The sequence below is a fragment of the Aythya fuligula genome, chromosome 3 (genome assembly GCF_009819795.1).
Source record: "Aythya fuligula isolate bAytFul2 chromosome 3, bAytFul2.pri, whole genome shotgun sequence".
Lineage (NCBI taxonomy): Eukaryota > Metazoa > Chordata > Aves > Anseriformes > Anatidae > Aythya > Aythya fuligula.
Genome location: NC_045561.1, coordinates 75,004,631 through 75,022,874, shown reverse-complemented (window position 1 = coordinate 75,022,874; position 18,244 = coordinate 75,004,631).

Below are 18,244 nucleotides of genomic sequence, written 5' to 3'. Positions count from 1 at the left end.
TGCACAGTACTTCTCCCCTGTGCATCTGTAGCAAAGGCAGGACTGGAGCAAAGTAATGCAAAGCAGGAGGAAAGCAAAAGCAAAGAGATGTTTAAGACCTGTTATTGTTTCTTGCTCTGGAAGGGAGCTCTGTTTCCCTATTGTAAACTTTGCTGTCTTAGTGAGGGATTGTTCTGAATGTTTCCACCACTGTTGTCTCAAGGAGGTTGACCCACCCCAAGCCGTTCGATGATGATGATGACTACAGTCTTCAGTTTCTCACTGCTGTCACCCATGCAGGCAGCTGGTATTTGTATTCCTAGTTCTCCTCTCCCATATCACAAAGGTTTACCAGGTCTTTAAAGTGCCCCCAAATAAGCTGGACTTGGAGGAGGCCCTGTAGTTTCTCAATAAAGGGAAAAGTACAGATGAACTACACAATCCTCAGAGTTAAGCGATGGAACTAATTATTTCCAATACTGAACCATGTCATATGAATTCACTAACTAAACAGTTACTTAAAATTAGAGGGGAAGAGAAGAAGGAAGAAAAGGTGTTTTCAAAATAAAGAGAGATGGCTACAGAGGCTAGCAGTGAGTGCTCTGTTGATAGCAGGCTGAGTTATCTGCATTTATTCTAAAGTCTAGCAAAATGTGAATAGGCAAGTTCTTATGTGCTACTGAAGTAGTAGAAAATACCCCATTATAACCTTTTTTAGTCTTATCATTAATAATATGAATATCTTATTTTTTCCTCATGTTAGACCATTTGAGCCCAACCAGAAGTTCTTCAAGGTTCTCCATTCACCACACGAGCTAGCAAATGGCTCTCCCTAGCTCCAGGGTCACAGATCTCAGCTCAGTTCAAGACCATGCTTTTGGCAGAGGTAGCCCTCCCAGCAGGCAGGTTTGCTCACCGCTGTGACCATTTGTCGATCCTGGGACAAGCAGAGACGTTTAGGCAGCAGTGCCGTGGTCGTCTTGTTCTAATGCCTTAGTTGTCTGGCACGATGCCTGGCATCTTTTGATGCCTCGTTATCTTGTAAAAGCAGAACAGCCGCACACGTGGTGCAGTTTTCCAATGAACGAGTCACAAGACTCTTGGAGATATGGCTGGTGAAAGACTGTTGAAATGCTCTTAGAATTATAATGACAACTTATCAATGCTTGGAACAAAATCATCCTTTTACTGATTAATTCACAGGCTCAGGGAAGAGTGTTTGCTCATGAAATCTCTTTGTTTTTTTTTTTTTTTAATTATTATTTTTTTTATTGGTGATCTGTAATAAGGGAATGTTAAGAAGAGCACAGCTGTGGACTCCTCTAAATTTAGCTCTGTTATCAGACAGCTGTCTTGGGAGACTAATAGATAAAAGCAAAACATGACTTTTCTCACCAAATAACAACTGCTTTGACATGCACAGCTTTGAGAGATAAGCTGCCTGTACATGTCTTCATCTCCAGAGCTGTGATCTTTATACTGTGGCTCTGTAGCCCACTGGGTAGCCAGCTGTACAATGTGGGCATCGGACCACCTGTAGCCATGCAGAAAAGGAAACTCTTTGGGACTCTTCAGCTGAGCAGAGGTTCCTTTGCACTATAGCTAGTAATATAGAAGAGCTCTAGATGAAACTGCACCTGGCTTTTATCAGCAAACAACAGTGAGAACCTGTATTTCAACCAGCAGCCAGTAATGAAAGATTCCTTACCCAACTTACTCGACCTCAGGCAAAAAGTAAAAATCCAAACTTGTGCTGGTCATTAGCAGATGTCCAGCTGATGAACAACCATTTTGAGAGATGCCACTCTAAAAATTACACTGTAAGAAAATTGAGATGAGCAGAAGAAACTCAATGTTTCTTGATAGATTTATACATGGAGAACTTCTGTATCTGACAGACCTGAGTCACACTGTTGGAGGACAGACAACTCTGCATCCAAAATAAGCTACAGCACAGCTTCTTTCAAATAGAGGAATGACTCAGAGGCACCCACTGTCACCATGTCTGGTGGTGAGTCCGTCAGAAGTCACGGTGACACCCCCTCTGGCTTTGAACACTGGACAACAAAAGCCAGAGCAATCTTCACACTTCAGGCTGCAGAACAGCAGGTGGCTTGTGTTTGTATTTAATACGACCGGCACAACCGCACATTTAATATAAGCACACACAGCTGACAAATGCCCCTATGATAAACCAAAAAAAAGCCCCAGAAGCACTCCCCTCCCCTTCAAAGGCCCATGGTAAGGACTATGGTAGCAAGGGTCTGTTCAGAACAGCCCCAAACCCTGACACCTAGGCAGTCCCAACACTTGTTTGCAAGCAGATCACCAAGAGAAGAAAAGGACAAAAACGCATGTTCCAGCTTCCCTAGTTGGAAGAGGAAGCATGCCACAAAGATAAGTCTCTGATTTTATTCATTGCACTTCTACTTGTCTCTTGCATGGGGAAATCCCCAAAGCCAGTATTACAAGGCAACACTATGGTTACCACTAGGCTATCAGAAGTCTCTTGCTTTAAGTAGTGCTTTCTGCTTCTGGTCCAGCTACAGTGCAGGGTGAGTGTCCCACCTTTTCTCTCTCTCTTGCTAAGTTTCCGATCCATTTCATTTTAGTCCATTTTAGCAGTTGACTTCACTTTCAGTTCCAGTTACAAATACCCAACACTACATTTTTGTTTCTTAGCAAAAAACCCTCTGTTTGCTGACCATTATCTATCTAGGGTAAATTGTCTGCAGATGCCCAGTATGTGATTATGAAAGATTAAACAAACAGTAAGGGAACAGCTTTAGGAATCCAAAATGCCAGTGCTGACGATGCATACAATCATGGCTTTATTATTGAAGGGAACACAACATTAATTTGAATATTGAATGCTGCACAGCCTCCACAGATCTTACAAGCTACAGTGGCTTTCTGCTAGTGTCTCACAGTGGTTCAGGAAACGAGGGAGATGCTCTTCTACCCAGCAATACATAATGGAAAAAAATATATATATGCAAAAAATAATGTCCTTGCTACTTACTACTTCTCTTCACTACTTACAATTCTGTGATAATTAGTAAATACTGAAAATATATTAGAAACAACACCTCACTAGAAAATCTTACTTGATGATCCTATTCCCGAAATTTGAAGGGCTTCTTCATTTCCTAAATTCCTGGTAATCTTAAGTAAAACCAACACCTTTCTCAACACTCAAGCCAGGCCCCTCGAACATGAACAGTGCTGTCACAAAAAAAATATATATACATATATATAAATAAAAATAATCTATGCATTCACAGGTTAGAAAACAAACAAGCAAACAACTCTCACATCTGTAGGATTAGCGACAGTAACTTCCCCCAGACCGGTTTGCTCATTATCTTTTCTGACATCCACACAATATGACAAGATGAGCAAAATCAATTCTGCCTTTTGCTGAGTTATGCAGCAGGTGGTTCTCTTTGGAATGTATTGACCGTCTCCTCATGCTTCGTTTGTTTCTTTAGACATTTTGGCAAGGTGGATTTTATGGATGTCCTTCAGAATAACAGATATTGGGTGAAAGAATAAGTCTACAATAGAAGAAAGGGAGGTAGAGGAAGTTGCATCTTCTCTACAATGACAGAACTCATAGGAAGATAATCTATGCTGACTCAAATGGGGTCATCTACAGCTTTCTTTTTTGGCCTTCCCTCTCCTGAATCTTCTTTATGCAACCTTTGAAAAGTTTATGATACGATGACACCATATTGATAAGAATCACAGAGAACAAAGTGACTTAGCGGGCTCTTTCATCTCAAAGCTGTTTCCAAGAAACGGAGGTACATATTGATTAAGATCGAAAATTACACTGCCATTTGAACGCTGACTGAAAGTTGAGAAGACAGAGGAAGGAATTTGTATTTATATACCAAGATCAATATTGTTTACTTGCACTTTACACCAAAAGATGTCAGTATGCGTAGAATTTTTATTTTTTTCAATCCCGTTGGATCAGCCATTGGCTTATCTATAAAGAGAGGTGCTCCAGAGTCCAGAGCAAAGGGACTCACGTGGGCAGGGTAGCTCCTGAAACAGCTCTTCATCTTGAAAAGATGTTCCCTATGGTCTAAATGTGATTTTTAAAATTCTTTTTGGCAATAATTAACCTCAGTAAACTGCAGAAATTAATCAACTCAGTAAAACTCTTGGTAAGACAATAGTGATGTGGCATTACTAATGGGGAAAAGCACATATTGCATTAAGATATGAAATGTTTTGCACATAATCTGAAACTCACAGCTCACTGCTGACTTCTAATGAGGTTTTGCAATTGTGCCAGAAGAGGTTTCCTCAACAAGGGAGTAACATTCTGAGCTGTTTATAACTTACCAATACATACAACTGTTAGAGACAGCTTCTTCAAAATCTAATATTGTAATATATACTTTGACAATGGTAATCTTGGGATAAACAATAATGAACATAATGTAATTAGTAGCTGTAATTTCCATTTCATGTGAATGCAATAACTCTAACTCAAATCTAAATCAGAAAATGAGTAACTATGATGTTTTTGGCCAGCCAGACCCAGAGATATAATTAAAGAAAGTACCCATTTCCATTTGGAAATGATCTGAAGCTCTTGAAACTAGATCAATTGGATCCCAAGAAATATCCCTTCCAATAAGATCCATATAAATTGCTCATATTAATTTAACTATAAATTACATAGGATGTTTTTGTTAGGAGAATAGGGAAGAACTTTCCAAAGTCTCTGACTATTTCCTACTGTATTAGTTAGCATAGGAAGAGGAACTGATTCCAAAAAAACAAATGTGTTATTATTGCCAAACACCACTCTTGGAAATCAGAGACAACAAGCACCTGGTAGCTTATCAATAGTGTGGTCTAGCCAAAGAGATTTTCTTATCACATCCTTTTTTTTTCAGTTTTTATTCTTGAGGGTTTTTCTTATATAGCTTTAAGAATGATAATGTGGCTTCTTCAGCATGTTTTAGGAATTCATTATAACTTGATAGGTAATAAATCCAATTTATCTGCAGGCTATTTTTTTCTGTTAATTAGTTTAATGCCATTGATTTCAAAATATCTCCTTCCTATGAGATTGAAGCCTCTCAGGTACTCTGGAAAGTGCCTATCAGTGGACAGAAAGTGTGTTTTTGCCCACTTTTATAAAGCCTTTTTTTCTCCCAAAACAATCATTCCACTTTTCAGACATTTCTGACAGTCCCTCAAGACTTCTTACCCTTTCTGCAATTACTCCAGTTTGCCAATACCAATTCTTTGGCAGTCAGGGATCAGAGTCTGGTCTTCATGCAGCTGTAGACAAACTAGCCCTGGCTGAACTCTGCCAGCCATACCATGTGGCACACATCCGAGGAAGAGAAAAATCTTTATAGGATATATTGTTTGTTCATTTGTTTTTAATTTATTTTTTCCAATTTTTCTCAAAGTCTGAAATTGAACAAGAAATTACTTTCTTAGGGACATGGTTGCTATTGTGGAGTGAAATTTAAAAAGCCTCAGAATTGAAGGATATGTACTGTAAAACACAAGATGAATACGAGGAATGTAAAAAAGGTCTCCAGTGGTGTAATATGTTTCATTATGCATATGATATCAGATTGCAGGTAGCTATTCAACCCTGGACATAAAAGGTCCTGTGAGACCAGCAGCAAAAGACAGTTTATCAATTGTCCTGACTATTCACAGCACAGAAAAGTGACACTGAAGGCTATGACTAATTGTTATTTAAGGATATAGTCAAAACCTCTAACCCAGGACCAAAGCCTTATGTAAACCTGCAATGTACTCTCAATGTAGGATAAATTAATCTTTATTTCATAAACATGTTGTGTAGTCAAGCACAGAGCTCAAGTATCACCTCATTCTTATGCATCACTTATTGAGCTTTTCGGCAAACCACAAGCACAGTTAATTAAAACAAAAAGAGCAGAACCATTTTATAGGAATTACTTTGAACATTTCAGGTAACAGATGTGATGTCCCAGCTACTGCTGCCATTCCCAGAGTGCACATCAGAGTCCTCTTGCTAACTGCAGTACACACACGCTGCCACCACTTCTGCCTTGCACTTTATGTTCAGCTTTTTCTCAGCCTCATGGGGCACATTGTGCTGTGCCTTGGGGACCTTCTGGTTGGGGACCTGCTGGAATACAGCTTATGGAAACCACAGATAGAGAGAGCTGGCACATCCCAGACCTTTATTGGTGTGGAGTAGAGGTGTGGGTAAGGCATGCCTGCAACCAAAGCACTTCTGACTCCCGGCTCAGACACAGCCTCCCCCACCTTCCATTGCTTCTTCTCTCCAGACATTTTTTTAATTTTATTTATTTTTTTTTTTTTCAGAACATGCCTTTTTATTCTAATTTCTCCCCTCCTGTTGTTGTCTCCACCCCCTTCACAATCAGTCATGTGGTGCTTGAAGTGAGCATCCATGTGGTGAACTACTGCATATCCTTGCGTGGCTGAAGAGAAAGAGGGGAAATACACATACTCACCCTCTTGTATAAGGAATATACTCCTCACCTATCCCATGAGAAACAAGATAAATCTCAGGTGCTATATAGTTGCACTGCACAGAAATGCAAGAGGCCATTTTTGGCAAGAGCTGCTATATATCTCTGAGGTTTTCTTTCATGTTTAACATTTAAAATCAGTTAGAAAAATCATTTTGTTGACTCATTTATATCTAAATATCAGTTGTCATAAAGGCTTTAGCTACTTATTTCACTAAGAAAAGATTCTCTACCTAAGCATTTAAGCTTTCTGTTGCATTTCTATTAAAAACAGTTGTAACTATAGGACACTAGGGTACTCATTCATGAACGTCTTAAGGGATAAATCCTCTGTTTGAATAACTGCAAATGAAAAGTTAAATCCTGAAATTCAATTGCAGTCTAAGTTTTCACTGTGGGCCAGAATGTTCTAATAACCTAAACATTAGGAAAACTGAAAGATCTACACAGCAGTGTAATTTCTATGCAGAAAGGAAACTTCATATTCAGCACAATAATTTATCTCTTACAACACATCTTGTTTGAATTTTTAATTTGCCATTGTTAACCCTATGTTAGTGTTTTTGTTTGTTTGTTTTTTAACAGAATGAAGTGCTTACAAGAAAAAGAAAAAAAATTAAAAGCTACCATTCAGTCACATAGTAAAGCACAGTCCCATCACAGCACTGTGGTAAACAATTAGAGGTAAACACGGATAAATTCAGATTTAACCTCCTCTTGCCTGCCTTTAACCACAGATGATTTGAAAATGATTCAGACTGAACAGCTAATAGACAGAAGTTTACTGAATGCTTTAATTAATGTACAACAGTGTCTTCAAACTACACACATCGCAATGTGGGGTCAGAAGTTGAAAAGATATCGAAGTAAGGGAATGGAAACCAATTGCTAATTCCTTTTTGTAGCAAGAGGAGGAACAATGCTTTGGATGGAAGCATTGGAAGAAATTTATAATCTCAAATGATGTAGAAAATAGAAACACAATAACTCAAATATGGCAACAAACCACTGCATGGCATTCTTTTATTATTATTATTATTATTATTATTATTATTATTATTATTATTATTATTATTATTATTTATTTATTTATTTATTTATTTATTTTCCCTAAGCAGATAGACCAAGCAGAAATAGTGAGTTCTGGGGAGATGTAAACATGGAGAGGAGACCTGGCTTTAATGACTTCCATTTTGAAGTATTAGACTTTATAAAAAAGATGTTTTATTGGTGATGGATAAGAGTACAATTCTTACATACAAAGAGTCTAAAAGCAGTGAAGATCATTCTAAGGTATTTATTCATTTATAAGCCAGAAGGAGTTCTAGTAGATAGGAGCAGAGAATGCTTTAAATTGATGGGGTGAGGGAAATGGTTGAAAAGACTGGTGATGAAAGAGACCTTAATGGCTCAGGCTTTCAATATTTCACTGACTTTTTGGGCTTGCATTAAGAGCCAGAACTTCAGTTTTGCAGTTTAGTTCAAGACAAGGAGAAAAAAAAAAAAAAAAAAAAAAAGAAAAAAAGAAAAACAGGCCTTTAAATTTATATAAACAAAATTTCTATAGATCTTGGAAAGTTTAGAACCAAGACCCACAGGAGTGAGAGCTTTGGATGGTCTTCTACTCCTCACTCTCTGTATCTGCAAAACAATAGTAAAATTATTTTGGTTGATAGAATTGCCAACTTGCAAACAGACAGTTTAAGAAAGTCAGATTGGAAAGAGACATGATGCACATGTTTTCTGTCAAGAATATTGCTCTAATTATTTGATTATTGTGAAATAATAAGGTCAGAACCAGACATTTCATTGGAGGGAATGGGGAAGTAATGCTACACAGGTCAGGACACTGGATAATGAACATCCTTTTATTTCTCCATGCACGAACACCTATGGTATACATATCCCTTTTTGATGGCAATTTTTAATAGGGTCTTACAGCAGGGAAGGTATAAACCAGGCAGGTAAACAACAAAACAGAGCTGAAAGTCTACACATCTGCTTTAACTGGCAAAAGGTCAAGTGGCCAAAATAAACCATTATAACTGCAAAATCTATTTCTGCTTTGTTATTGAGACTGTAGGTGCAGAAATATCAGTAACAGAAATGTCAAGATTTGTCTGAACGAAATATGAATGGAGATGCCTGTGTGTATGAGGACACCCAAAGAAACTGAAGAGAGCAAGGGTTAAAACATTGGCATATAGCAATAGATAACTGAGCATGTGGCAGACAGCAACCAGACTTGTAAACCTGGGATGTGTTGCCATCAGAATGTATCTATCTCTGTTTGTGTAGATGGAAACAAGAGGGTGGCAACATCACATGTACCACTCCTGCTCCTGTCACCCAACTAGAAGTCAAGTAACAGCCAGGAAGGTAACCAAAACAAGAAAATAAAGGCAATGGACAGCAGCTGTGTGTAGAGTAATGGCAGACAAGATAAACAAGGTTCAGAGTTGAAAGCTCATTCCATGGTAAATGCAGAGTCCTAATGGGCACATCAGATCTATTGGGGGAAAAAAGAAAAAGAAAAAAAAAAGGTCTTTCGTCTTTTTCTCCTGAGAGATGTGTTCAGGACTTGGAAGAAGAAGTCACATTTCTTGGTGTTGTTCACTACTGATCCTGGCCAGCTTGTGAGTATGTGGGTGTGAGACGGTGAGTGGGTCTGATACCTGCTTTTGTTTAAAGTATCTCCGTACCTTACACAGACTCCTTCTACATGAATTTGCTGCAAGATTTCAGTTAATAGAGGATTGTTCTACTGAAAATGAAAGAAGTTTTTCCTTCCTTAAACTAGGGAAACCTTTAAAAAGAAGCCCAAAATATCACCTATTTGTCTCATGCCAGGTGAACACACTTCGGTGATAAGACTGAGAAGCCTCTGCTGCTGGAAACACTTGTGCTAATTACTTCCTCCCTTAGTTATCTGTAACAGAAGCATAAAAGAAGTGGAATTGATCTCTAAAGTGCTGTAGCCAAAGAACACCCTTTAAGGAAAAACTACTTTAATTAAACCAAGAAGAGCTGCAGCTTTTCCTCAGGACAAAACTGCACACCCATCCAAAGGAGCAGTGCCTGCAGGACTGCAGAGTTCAGAGTAATTAAGAACAGAGATGAGCGGCCCAAATGGGAAGAGACTGAGCAATGCTTAAGACATGCTATCACCCACAAAACGATATCAGAGAGGCCAGCTGATGGTTTAATCTGGACAGAGATTTCTGACTTGAACTAGAGATAGATCTGGGAGTCATTAACATTCCCCTGGCAGAGAGTCTAAGAACAAGTTTGAACAAAGGATAAGAATAAAGAAGGAAAGCAGCCAAGGAACTAAATTCTCTCAGACTTACAGGGAGTGGGAGGGGGCACAGTTAAGAGCACCTAGAGAATTGTTCGAAAAGCTGAGGAGACAAGCCAAAAGAATGATAGATTTCTACATCTCAGGAGAACATACAATTGCCAAAGAGACTTGCTGGATGATGTCAAGGTGCTTGCCAGTTGAACAGGGTGAGAAAGTAAAGGATTGGAGATGTGTTCACACAGATCATCCCAAGGGCTGGGCAGGAGCCATCCCAAAGCTTCAACAACATCTGGCAGCTGGGCAGAAGGCAAGGGGATCAGCTACTGCCTAGTGATTACACAACACACCTCCAGAAAAGGTCAACATTTGCAGCTGTCTGTTATTAAGTAGGCTTCTGCAGAAGTTGTTCCATGTGTATGGATGCCTTAAGGTGTCATCAGGGGATGGGAATGAGGGGCTGGCATCCAAAACGAGAAAACTCATTCAAACAGAAACATTGGTTGACAGCTCAAGAGAGCACTACCTTTCAAGAATAATCTGTACATTTTTTTACAGCAGTCCTCTTTTCTGCTTAAACACAAAATCTATTAGGCTACTGCTATGTTTAAATGCAATGCATAAAACATTTCTCCATTTCATTGGAGAAACAGGTATAAATGTGAAACACACTCAAGAAACATAAGTGGGAGCAATTCAGCACTTATAGCATTAGTTTTTAATACAGCAGCATGATCAAATGTTGAGAGCTCTGCCACATAAAACTGGGAAAGAACAAGCATATTTCAAAACTTATTCCATTTATCATTTTTAATTACGTCCTTTAAAGGCTTTTAGAGACATAGGGCTGTTGAGTATATCCCCAGCAGAGATATAAACACAAGAAAAAGATGAATATTAAATCATGACAGTGTCTGTAATTCATCACCACAGCAAGACCAAGAAACAAGACTTGACTCTGCCATTAGCACTGATCAGTTGTCTCAGCAAAAAGTAAGAAGGCAAATGGGCATGGTAAGAGTGTCGCTCACAGGGTACATTGAGCAACACTGTGTATACCTAGCTCTACTACACACAGGTTCTAACATAGGGCTTTGCAAGCATAACAGAATCATTCAGGTCTAATTGTAGGTACCAAGTTTCTCCATGTGACTAACTCAGTCTTAGAATCCACAAGAAACAAATAAAATATTATTTCTTTTGAAATGCTAATGGGTAGCAAAAATATCTACAACGTGTGAATGAGCATCCCCTGCCACATCCTCAGCAGGCTGAAAATTATTTTTGCTCATATCTAAGTAATATAAATACAAATAATTGCATGTTAAATTGATTAAGTGAAAATCACTTGTACATAAGCAAAGCCCAAGCAACTGATTGCATTCAGGTCATCAAATGTGAATGTAAGACCCCTTGGAAAAGGATTTGTTCTATGGGGCTGTGGATAAATATCATTGCCTCACAAGTAAAGCAACTCCTATGGAAGTTGTGCTTTCATCCCCAGTAGGTGCTATTGCAGCCTGGGTTGTTCTGTGTAAGTGTTTCCATTTGGGGATTATACATTGTGCAGTTGTGAATGGATGGCATGACTGTCTGGTTCATATTCTGTGTACAACACCATTAATTTCATGGAGATCAGAATACCCAAGCACTGTAGCTGTGTTATTTTTTTCAAAATACATTAGTGACAATTACAGATTGAAACAACTCTTGGTTAATGGTTATAAGCTTCTGTTCAGTGCGATCTCATGTGCTTTTTTTCTTTTCTCTTTATCAATTCTGTGTAACAAAATGGCCCATTTGCACTCTGCTGTTAAAGACACTGGCACATCTCTAGGTTTGGCGAGGAAGGAGAGGAAGAGTCCAGAGTAGTCGCAGCTGTTACTGCTTTATGAATCCACAGTTACAGAGGTGAAACTGTCACACAAAAGCCCAGATCCCCAACAGTTTTTCTTCCCTTTATTTATCTCCCCTCATCCTTTCTCCTTTTTGCAGAATGAGCAGTGAAATGGGTGACACCTTTTTTTTTTTTTTTTTTTTTTTTTTTTTTTTTTTTTTTTGCTAGGCCTGTTGCAAGCCAAGTACAAAGCAAACAAGAGAGGAAATGTTGAACATAAAATCTGGAAGTTGCTTTTGTCCAGAAATGTTGATATAATCAGATTGAGGTATTTAAAAAGTCTTAAAATTCTTCCAAACAAAACATTTTGAAATAACAAACAAAAAGTGCCTGGCACTTCTCATTAGATTAAACTGTCACTGGCAAACTCCAGACACTCCTCTTACAGAGCCTCAAATACAAATAGTTACTAATTGCCATTCAGCTTTTGCAAAGAAAAGCCAGAAGACAGCCAATATCAACACTGTAAAATAAAGAAAAAGAAACTATGGTGGGTTATTTTCCCTCTACTCAGACATACTGGCCATCTCTTATGTTTACAGAGCTGTCAATTCCCCAAAAAAGACATCCGACACAGCAAAAACTTTCCCTCATATGTTAATATATGCTTTTTTAAAGTCATTTATTGGTGGGTAGTACTGGTAGGAAAAAAAAAAAAAAAAAAAAAAAAAAAAAATTAAAAGAAACCAACAGCAAGAAGGGAGCTTGAATACCTTGTCTGATAGAAAGAATAAAGTCCCTTCCCGTACTGGTGTTCTTGTTTGAGGGATTTTTCTTCCATCTTGCATATCTGGGAGGGGCTGCATTGGCTTTGGAAGTTTCTGTGTTAGGTAAGCACACATCCAACACAAACACCTCAAGAAACAGCTTGAAAGGAGAAACCGCCTACAAATGCAGCTCATTTTTCTTTCCATCTTGATTGCAGAGAGGGACAGCTGGAAGCCCTGAAGAACAGTCCGGGTTACAGTCTGGCTGGAGATCCAGGCCTTCAGGTGTGAGTGGAAAGGAAACAAGTCCACCATCAGGACTCACCAACAGATCAGGTTAGGTACAGCTTGTTTTCTTACAAGCTACCACCACAAAGTCCCGTGAAGCTGTTAGCGAGGGGCCAGGCCCGCAGCAGCCGGCAGCAATCATGGGACAACGCGTAGAGGTACTGAGGTGGCAGCCCCCAGGCAGAGCGTGACTGTGCAGGACAAATGGCAGCTCCAGGGCACCATGCAAAGTCAGTGGGAGCTGCTAAGAGCAGAAGTCCCTGCTTTTCTGTATTAGCAGAAGTCAACAGAAACAGCATTATGATGTGTTTGGTAAAATCAGAGGAGGAGTCACAGCAGGCAGCCTGCGCTCAGGGCAGGTGCTCTGCTGGCAGGCTGTGCTAACACCTTGGGACATTGCAGCATGAGGGTAATAGGCGGGTGGATGAACCATGAACCCCTCTCCCAGCCCTTTCCAGCCTCCTCAATATCCCCACAGCCCACAGCCCGTCCCCACCATTTCTCTCCTGCATCATTTGCATGTCTTCATCAATGCTCTTCCATCCCAATGAGACCCTCTTACTTTCCCTACAACCACCATTTTTATCTCTTAACCCACTGACATTTCTTTCTTGTTTCCCTGGGGGTCTCTCCCACCTCCTGCCCTGCCTTCTCCTGCCCCTTCTGCTGCCTCCTCTTCACCCATGAGGTGACAGCCACAGCCTCAAACCCTCTGTGCCCACAGCAGTGCTCTCAGAAGTGCTCATGTCTACAGTGTTCCTCCTGTCCCCCACTCCCATTTGTGCCCTCAAGCCTCGCTCTTCTCCCCTCACACACCCCACTGCTCCCTCCATCCCTTCTGCCATTCGGACTGGGCCTGGGACATGGCCATGGAAGTGCTGACCAACACCCAGAGGCCAAGCAGGGATTTGGGTCACTGCTCCACGTGCCTTCTCCCTCACCATCACAGGGCACTGCAGTACCCCATTCCTGGCCTTGCAGATGGTCTTGCTCTCAACACTCACTATATGAGCAAGGCCCAGGACTGAACCTGATGTTAGTAGGGCTGACAAAGCCTATTTTTTTGGCCTCTGTGTATTGGCATTTTGCTTCAAGTCTATAACATGGATGTGGAAAAGGTCTCTTGGTGTCATGTGTGGGCAAAAAAACCATGGTAAGCTCACAACAAAAGTGTACAAATTAATGGGAGAGCTAGGGTATATTTCTAGTGACCATGTCGCTTCTCCCAGATATTTCATGTTGTACATTCACAGCAAAGTCTACCAGTATTCCCTTGTCATAATAAAATACCTGTGCTGTCGCTGGCAGCGATGTTTCCCTTTCCTCAGTAATGGAGACAAGCCACTGCTGGTGCAGCTGCTGCAATTACTTTCTTTAGCTCAGCAGTTTACAACAGTAATTCTCATTAAAGTAAACCTGTGGAAGGTGCCAGACTGCTGGCTCTGCTGAGCACAGCCCTACATGTAGCCACAAAATTTGAACTCCAGTTGCTTGTAGCAGCACAAGGTTTCTTGTGCTGTCTTCAGCACATATCCTTCCCCGACAGCACTTAGGAAATAAAGAGAACATGTGCTGAGTTTACATGATCAATAGGATCAATAGGATCATGTAAACAAAGGAAATAAAGAGAAAGATCTCAGCTGTGTCTGTATGTCCCTTCTCTATCATGAAGTGAGGTCTGCAGTACAAGTGAAGGTTTAGGTTTGGGGAATGAGCATTCACAATTCTCCTCACAGCTTGTGATGACGAATGGCAGCTCAGCCACAGCTCACATTTGTACCAAACACAGCACAAAGGTGGCACTTGTGCAAGAAGGAGAAACTAGAGTTACCAGTTATACCTTGGATAAGCCTTTTTTTAATATATATTTTTTATTTTCTTTAAAAAAAATATTTTATGGAATTAAGCATTTCCTTGGTGCATCCAGCCACAGAGCAGCTGCAGAGGAAAATGTGGGCTGCAGGAGAGAAGACTTGGGAAGAGGAAGCTGGTCTCCGTGTCTGTGAATGGATTGTCAGTGCCACCCCTGTAATTAATTTAAGTCCTTACAAGAAGGAGAGGTATTTTGCTATTTATGTTTGTTTCTCTTTTCCACTAAGAAGGGATGATGTAGGTTACCACCACTCTTTCAGTCTAAATGTCACTTCACAGCCTAAAATAATACGTCTCTTTTGTTACTGCCTTGTGGGATCCAACGACTTCAGGTCATTGAATACTTGTGGCTCATCCTGCACCATCCACCCCTCTTAATTTCAAAACTGGAGACAGCTTTAGCAAGTAAGAGAAAAGTAAGTAAGAGAAAAGTAAGTAAGAAAGGTTCACCTTCTCTGTAAATCAAATGCTTCAGGCAAAAGCACATTTTATCAGACTTGTTTTTCAAACCTGTAGTAACTGCTTGCATATCATATTGGTTTACTGTTGGCTGAATATCATATAGCAGAATTGTTTTAGAGGGGTATTTTAATTTATTTTGTTTTATATTTTATTATCTCCAGTTGGAATGGAGCATGGCTGGAATCTGATGTCCATACAAATACTGAAAGAAGCTCCCGTTTAAATATTTGGTGACTAGCTGCCTGCATTGTGAGGCCAGAAGCCCATTTTGCTGGGCTACACAAGTAACAGAGCAGCCAGATGTCTGTCTGAGAGGCCAGCCAGAGGCAGAGGACCCACATGGGGTGGCAGGGATGATGGGGGCAATCAGGAAGGAGAGGCAGGGCAGCTAAGGGTCTTTTAGGTGTAAACAAATCCACTCGGATCAGGGATTCAGAAGGTAGCGTGACAAACTTAAAGAGCAGAGGAGATGAGCCTTGTGGTTGTCTTAGCTATGTTGGCTTAGGAAAAAACTAGGCAGCAGAGCACAGGTACCAGGGAGCTATAGTATTCTCTTTTCTTTCAGTACATGCCTGTTCACTTTAAAACACAGCTTCCTTTTGTAATACATTGTATTAAAGCTCAAGACTAAAATAAATGTTATTATTTTGTGTGTTTGGTTTTTTTTTTCATATGCCCTTCTGGCCTGGGTGCCCCCTTGCACTGCAGCAGCGTGCCGTGGGGCTAGGCCGCAGCGGGAGGTGGTGTGCTCCAAGGCTCAGCGTGGGTCGTGCAGCTCTAATGCTCCTCACCAACTTGGTTATTAATTGAATCCTGCTGATAATGTGAACAAAGGTGTCATCCTGGTTTGTGCGTACTCTCTTTTTCTTTTTAATTAAAGTGTAGACTCACAGAAGAAGTCTGGGGACATAAAGACCTATGAAATTCATTCCAATGGGTGCATACGTGTTTGACCTAGTTAGCATCTGCAAATCTGTTTAATGCCAAGAACTACGTTAGACAATTCATGCAAAAGCTCACAGGGAGTCACATAATGAGACTGTTCAGATTATTGTTGTGATTAGTCCAGTCCCTTCCCCCTTCTCACTCAGGAATATCATTTAGGCAAGTAGTCATTTTAAGAATATGCAAATGTTGATTGCTAGTTTGCTATGAATCTGGCAAAAAGCCAGGCTTCTGTGAAGCTGGCTACTATAGGCAGCATGAAGTTAAATATGCATGACCTTGCATAACGTTGATCCATGGGTTTGCAGGCATCCTGCACCTGTAAAGATTCAAGCCTACCAACTATCAGTCCCTATTCTGTATGCAAAGTGTCTCTAGCATCGTAGTTGAATTGCTTAGCATTTCAGTGCTCAATGATCATGTAAAGTCAGCACATGTTCATTACTTCTCTCTTCTTTGGTAAGTTCTTGAATAAAAAAGTCATGTATTTATCCATGGTAAATGCAATACTTTGATCTTGACAAAAATACATGTATTTCATACGGGGAGGGTGGGAAGATTTCATACTGAAAACATCTTCATGGTTATATTAAAATTGGATGAGTCCAGTGTTACCAAGACAAGGAGAATAAAATGCAATAGTTAGTATAAATTATGTATTTGACAGTGAGGAATTAATGATGCATTATTAAGATCAGGGTAGCACTAGGCAATTGCCTGAGGGCATTGTACATATTCAGGAGTCACAGAAAAGTCAATTCTGGCTCAGTGTTATAAATGATAATCTAAAGTAGAAAAAAATTTGTAAGTCCAATAAAATCAACTTAGTCTCAATTTACAAATATTTGTCTTGCATATGTGATTGGCAATATGTATTCTTTAAAGAGGTTCTTTAACATTAGGCTATAGGGGGCCAAATTCTGATATTTTGAATACCAGAGGAACTCCATGAATAATTTTGAATTAAAAATGGAACTTCTAGGATAACAACAACAACAAAGTGCTGCCAAACAATGTCAAATTTATTCTTTTACAACAGAAAGGTCTGCACAGAGCACTGACTTTCCACTCTGAACCTCATAATTTACTTGTAGCCAAATTTTGCTTCCTCCCTCTCATTGCTTTACAGCATCAGGAGCTCTTACTTGCCTAAGGGAAACTGTGGTGAGAAGATCAGCAACACCTCCCTGTACCCAACAGAGAGACCTCACGGGGCCACGGGCCACCCGTGGTGTTTTCCAAGGCTAATCAGTGAATTCCCAGCCCTATGGAAAGGCCTTCCTCCACACAGCTGACTTTTTTATTAATAAGTGCAGTAGTACTTATTATTAACTTACCTTGCACTTCAGGCTGGAGCAGGAGGATGACATTTCCAATGCTCTTACTCCAATGTCATCATCACCACTGTGTTGTTAGCATGTGGTACCCACTTTGCAATTGCTGTGGCAACAGGTCAGTGGCTGCACAAACAGAAGTGTGCCCTTTTGCAGAGTTTCTGCATACATTTTGTCTTAAATTGAGGAGCAGACTTAGAATAACTCTTATACCTGTAAAAATATCGCTTCCTGAATCATATGCTATAGCATATTGCTGTTAAGCAGGCAGTATTTCCAGTGTTTTGGAGAGCTAGCTCTAAACAAACAAAGCCAAAAGGGGACTGGTAGTTTTAAGGTGAATGTGTGTCCTTCAGTGTGGAACATTTGTTGTTAAGTAAATAAACATCTATTTATACCTATTTATAATCAATTGAAAGAGTGATTTCAAGCAATTACTGTTGGTATGACTCAAGGACCCAGGCTAAATTCTAGCCAGACAATAAAAGGATTTTTTTTTTTTTTTTTGTAAAGCTTGACAGGTTCTTGAGCAGAGTTGGAGGAAAATACAAATCAACTGTTAACGTGATAAAGCCATGCACAGTAACTCCACTTCTGGAGCTTTTGATGACTTAGGAGACATTCACACTGCAAAAAGAGACATAAACCAGCATATTGCTGCAGCACTGCTGGCTTTGCAGTGTGTGGGACTCCATCCAGTCATGGTGCAGAGGGAGGCTGGATACGAGACCACCACCCTCCATTCCCTTTTCTACTCTTTGGCAATGAAGTATGTGAGAAATACTGATGCAAAGTTTCTGTGGAGACATCAGGCAAAGCTGGATGGACAGATGCACATGCTGACAAATACTTTTAGAGGTCAGTACATGTTCACAAAATCCTTTGCTCTCACATACTTACGCTCTTCCTTTTCCTTCTTCCCAGACAGACTTCAA